Genomic DNA, 6,252 nt, shown 5'->3' with positions numbered 1-6,252 from the left:
CTTCACCCTACTCCCAATCAGGCACATGCCTGTACATAGCATCCGATTACTTACTTTGCATGACAGTATGATACGGTAGCGAAATGACATTAATTTGCATGTATGCAAATTCATATTTTAAAAATGCACGATCAGCTGGTATGATGGCCCTTAATAAGTGTATGAAGAGGCCAGAGGGCCTGCCATCTTGCATTACCCTGCCGCTCACACTAGATCTTTATGCAACATGTGTGCTTCACTTCAGAAACAGGAATAGTGCAGCACAACACCAAGAAAAAATCACACCTAACTCGAACGTTTCACAATATACCTGTAGGTACCAAAGGGTCCAATAAAGAAACAGAGGTTGATAGTTGCCAACCCTCTATCCATTCATCACAAATAAGAGAGAGAACACGGAGACAAGACATCCTCTGGGACACCACACTTATCGACTCACTGTAGCACACACATTCAGTGAACTGGACACCAGGCTGCTGCCCAAGATATCTGAAATGAGTGTGCCATATTGGACAGAGGTCCTTACAATAAATGCACACAAATAACAAATTACAATAATCAAAGCACCTACATGTGCCAGAAAGGAAACACCACAAATGTCCACAAAGGAAAAAACTGTGGATCAACTCACACACCAGCTGTATCTCTGACTAATGGAAGTACCACACACCAACATGCGTCTCAGAACAACAAATTTTTAGTATACAATCAGTTAAAATTGACCTAATGTCCAATTGTACTCATTCATTCGAAAAACGTGTGTAAAGCAAGAGTCAGACCCCAGACATACTCAACATAAAAGCAGAATATTCTTAAATAATGAAATGCATAATGGTGGAAAGCAACCTAGTACAAATTGAATAGATGATGATGTTCTTAGACTAGTAGATTATTACAAAAATGAATGTTTAATGTGATAGAGTTCACAGGTATAAGGTCATATAATAATAAGAGCGAAGGTCATCATATTGATAAAAACATTGAATATCAGTGTATTCCATGGAGAATATGCACAAATAAAACACATTTAAACATTACATGAATAAAACAATGCAGAGTTAACACGACAAAAAATATCAAAATCCAGTGTTCATTAAATAATGTGCAAACTGTCCATAAATGAGAACAAATTACCAGCACAAATGGGCTAAAGACATCCAGTGTACAGTTGCACTTATCTATCAAAATAATCAAAGTGTTTATTAGCAAAAATTAGTGAACTGAATATATTCCTACCGTGTATGCCATGACGATGATATTTGGTTTGTGGGGCGCTCAACTGCGCGGTCATCAACGCCCGTACAAAGTCCCAATTTTTTCACAGTCCAATCTAGCCACTGTCACGAATGACGAGGATGATGATGAAATGATGAGGACAACACAAACACCCAGTCTCCTGGCAGAGGAAATCCTCAAACCGGCCGTGAATCGAACCTGGGACATCATGAATCAGAGGTAGCAACGCTAGCCACTTTTTTTTTCTTTTTTCGTTATGGTTCGTTGTATTTCGTCGTAGCGGACGTCACATGACATCCGTCGAAGCTCGTTGTTTTTTTTTTTTTTTTTTACAGAGGACGGCCAGCTCTCTGACCGAACACGCTGAGCTACCGTGCCGGCATCACCAGACTACGAGCTGCGGACACACGTATGCCATATAAACATTATGTATAAACAGAGAGAGATGAAATCCACATGAAGAGTACCTTGTGGCAATGAGAGAAATGGTGAGTTGAATAGTGAAGCCCGCATCTCGTGGTCGTGCGGTAGCGTTCTCGCTTCCCACGCCCGGGTTCCCGGGTTCGATTCCCGGCGGGGTCAGGGATTTTCTCTGCCTCGTGATGGCTGGGTGTTGTGTGCTGTCCTTAGGTTAGTTAGGTTTAAGCAGTTCTAAGTTCTAGGGGACTGATGACCATAGATGTTAAGTCCCATAGTGCTCAGAGCCATTTTTTTGAATAGTGAAAAACATACTAGAAAACGTAATACAATAAAAATGTGTCATTGTAAAAAATGGCTCTAAGCACTATGGGACTTAACATCTGAGGTCATTAGTCGCCTAGACTTAGAACTACTTAAAGCTAACTAACCTAAGGACATCACACACATCCATGCCCGAGGCAGGATTCGAATCTGCGACCGTAGCAGCAGCGCGGTTCCGGACTAAAGCGCCTAGAACCGCTCGGCCACAGCGGCCGGCTGTGCCATTATATATCGTACACATGTGTCTATACGCATATGAATTGATACAGAGACGTATTTTAGTTGTCGTACCAATCAAATGCCTACCATACTGACTGTGCTGTAAAGAATGTTCCACACACATACCTGAATACAAAATGTTTGTCACAAGCTGTGTCTTCGGTATAGTATGGCTTGTTCTGGTAAAAGGTGGCCAGGTTTATGTCGAGGGTGTGGCGAGAGACGGAGAGGAGACAGGACATGGCACATAGTCACATGTACCATGCGCTAGAGCAACCTGGAGCGATGCAGCCGTCAACCACATAGACTCTCGTCAAGCGGCCATTAAGCTGCTCTTTAATGGCGACACATTGCAGAACAGGTGACCCACTACCACACTGATTACTGCTGGCCGCACCGCATGACAATGTGTGCATTCCTCGTGTGGTACACTATTAGCTGTGTACACGAATTGGATAGCGAGACGTCCATTAGTCGGCTCTGCTGTGTGTGCGTTCATTGCTACAATTCAGTCCTCGTCCATGAGCTTTCTAGCAGGTGCATGGGTTGCGCCTCACGCCCAGTCGTCACGCCGGTGTCTCAGTGGTTGGACTAGGTGCCTCAGCTGCTAAGGAAGCTTACACATGGGTATATATGATCAACCCCTCTCGACTGTCTCCACTGGGGCAACAGTAGTCCCACAGTGCTGGCACGGACCAGCCACCCCACGGTGAGTCGTGGCACCCTCGTGTCTGGTCCGACCCGTATCTGTTAACAGGTCTCGCACCTGAGTCCGCCACGCCTTCCGCAGACAACGGAAGTTGTTGTGGCTGGGGATTATGCCACCATGACCGCTAGAGGAACTTCTACAGACTCGCACTGCACATCAGTCGGCCGCTCAGCTATTCTCTCCTTCCAGCTCACCTCTCTGCCCACCACTTGTGTGTTATTGCGCTCCATTGTGGATCACTGTATAACACTGATGCATTCTGTTTTTTATGCATAGTCCACAACCCTTACAAATCTGTACAAACATAGTTACATATTTCAATTTACAAGTTCATGAAAGCGAAAAACCACACACACTATGGACCGCACTGTTTCTCACTCTTGTGAGATGCATAAAAGGAACACAAGACAAGGCTAATTTAACTTCTGTACTCATGTATATCTAACAATGAACATGATAAGTAACTTAATCCTAGAGTGTGCCTTAAGTAATGTAACAATTTCTAACTTAAGCAAGTAAAGGACAGAAGCGAATGTGGTTGTGTGGCTCTCTTTTATGACTAAGTTAAAGTAGATTAAAACTGTGTGCCCGACCGAGATTCGAACTCGGGACCTTTGCCTTTCGCGGGCAAGTGCTCTACCAACTGAGCTACCGAAGCACGACTCACGCCCGGTACTCACAGCTTTACTTCTGCCAGTACCTCGTCTCCTACCTTCCAAACTTTACAGAAGCTCTCCTGCGAACCATGCAGAACTAGCATTCCCGAAAGAAAGGATATTGCGGAGACATGGCTTAGCCACAGCCTGGGGGATGTTTCCAGAATGAGATTTTCACTCTGCAGCGGAGTGTGCGTTGATATGAAACTTCCTGGCAGATTAAAACTGTGTGCCCGACCGAGACTCGAACTCGGGACCTTTGCCTTTCGCGGGCAAGTGCTCTACCAACTGAGCTACCGAAGCACGACTCACGCCCGGTACTCACAGCTTTACTTCTGCCAGTACCTCGTCTCCTACCTTCCAAACTTTACAGAAGCTCTCCTGCGAACCATGCAGAACTAGCACTCCCGAAAGAAAGGATATTGCGGAGACATGGCTTAGCCACAGCCTGGGGGATGTTTCCAGAATGAGATTTTCACTCTGCAGCGGAGTGTGCGCTGATATGAAACTTCCTGGCAGATTACAACTGTGTGCCCGACCGAGACTCGAACTCGGGACCTTTGCCTTTCGCGGGCAAGTGCTCTACCAACTGAGCTACCGAAGCACGACTCACGCCCGGTACTCACAGCTTTACTTCTGCCAGTACCTCGTCTCCTACCTTCCAAACTTTACAGAAGCTCTCCAGCGAACCATGCAGAACTAGCACTCCCGAAAGAAAGGATATTGCGGAGACATGGCTTAGCCACAGCCTGGGGGATGTTTCCAGAATGAGATTTTCACTCTGCAGCGGAGTGTGCGCTGATATGAAACTTCCTGGCAGATTAAAACTGTGTGCCTGACCGAGACTCGAACTCGGGACCTTTGCCTTTCGCGGGCAAGTGCTCTACCAACTGAGCTACCGAAACACGACTCACGACCGGTACTCACAGCTTTACTTCTGCCAGTACCTCGTCTCCTACCTTCCAAACTTTACAGAAGCTCTCCTGCGAACCATGCAGAACTAGCACTCCCGAAAGAAAGGATATTGCGGAGACATGGCTTAGTCACAGCCTGGGGGATGTTTCCAGAATGAGATTTTCACTCTGCAGCGGAGTGTGCGCTGATATGAAACTTCCTGGCAGATTAAAACTGTGTGCCTGACCGAGACTCGAACTCGGGACCTTTGCCTTTCGCGGGCAAGTGCTCTACCAACTGAGCTACCGAAGCACGACTCACGCCCGGTACTCACAGCTTTACTTCTGCCAGTACCTCGTCTCCTACCTTCCAAACTTTACAGAAGCTCTCCTGCGAACCATGCAGAAGTAGCACTCCCGAAAGAAAGGATATTGCGGAGACATGGCTTAGCCACAGCCTGGGTAGAGCACTTGCCCGCGAAAGGCAAAGGTCCCGAGTTCGAGTCTCGGTCGGGGACACAGTTTTAATCTGCCAGGAAGTTTCATATCAGCGCACACTCCACTGCAGAGTGAAAATCTCATTCTGGAAACATATCCCAGGCTGTGGCTAAGCCATGTCTCCGCAATATCCTTTCTTTCGGGAGTGCTAGTTCTGCATGGTTCGCAGGAGAGCTTCTGTAAAGTTTGGAAGGTAGGAGACGAGGTACTGGCAGAAGTAAAGCTGTGAGTACCGGGCGTGAGTCGTGCTTCGGTAGCTCAGTTGGTAGAGCACTTGCCCGTGAAAGGCAAAGGTCCCGAGTTCTAGTCTCGGTCGGGCACACTGGTTTAATCTGCCAGGAAGTTTCATATCAGCGCACACTCCGCTGCAGAGTGAAAATCTCATTCTGGAAACATCCCCCAGGCTGTGGCTAAGCCATGTCTCCGCAATATCCTTTCTTTCGGGAGTGCTAGTTCTGCATGGTTCGCAGGAGAGCTTCTGTAAAGTTTGGAAGGTAGGAGACGAGGTACTGGCAGAAGTAAAGCTGTGAGTACCGGGCGTGAGTCGTGCTTCGGTAGCTCAGTTGGTAGAGCACTTGCCCGCGAAAGGCAAAGGTCCCGAGTTCGAGTCTCGGTCGGGCACACAGTTTTAATCTGCCAGGAAGTTTCATATCAGCGCACACTCCGCTGCAGAGTGAAAATCTCATTCTAAGTTAAATTAGTAAAAATGATGAAATGATCATGTGGCATAGTGGGCCAGGAAGCCCCGCCTGGGGAAGTTCGGCCGCTAGGTACAAGTCCTTTTTCATGTGACGCCACATTGGGACACGCACGTCGGTGATGATGAGGACAACACAACACCCAGTCGACGGGCGGAGAAACTCTCCAACGAGGCTGGGGATCGAACCTGGGCCTGCTGCATCATAGGCAAGCACGTTACCACTCAGCTAGGCAGGCGGACTCGTAAAGTAGTGCTTATCATTAACTAAATGATATATCCAATGCTACCCATCACCACCTACTTCTAAAACTACTAAAACTACCCTTATGAATTACCAAGCATATAAAATCGACATGCAGGTAATTAAATTAAACACGCTTTTACAATGATCACATGGCTCTGAGCACTATGGGACTCAACTGCTGAGGTCATTAGTCCCCTAGAACTTAGAACTAGTTAAACCTAACTAACCTAAGGACATCACACACATCCGTGCCCGAGGCAGGATTCGAACCTGCGACCGTAGCGGTCTCGCGGTTCCAGACTGCAGCGCCTAGAACCGCACGGCCACTTCGGCCGGCTTTTACAATTATCCTAGTG

At 47.1% G+C, this 6,252-nt stretch overlaps 1 non-coding gene across 1 annotated transcript; it reads right to left on the bottom strand.

Moving 5' to 3' along the window:
* Positions 1–3,489: 3,489 nt before the first annotated feature.
* Trnas-cga (transfer RNA serine (anticodon CGA)) lies at positions 3,490–3,564 on the bottom strand. Its single transcript has one exon. It is a non-coding gene; the product is annotated as a tRNA-Ser (tRNA).
* Positions 3,565–6,252: the final 2,688 nt, after the last annotated feature.

This window comes from Schistocerca serialis, chromosome 1 (assembly GCF_023864345.2).
Source record: "Schistocerca serialis cubense isolate TAMUIC-IGC-003099 chromosome 1, iqSchSeri2.2, whole genome shotgun sequence".
In the NCBI taxonomy this organism is placed as follows: domain Eukaryota; kingdom Metazoa; phylum Arthropoda; class Insecta; order Orthoptera; family Acrididae; genus Schistocerca; species Schistocerca serialis.
This window is presented reverse-complemented; position numbering and strand designations above follow the sequence as displayed.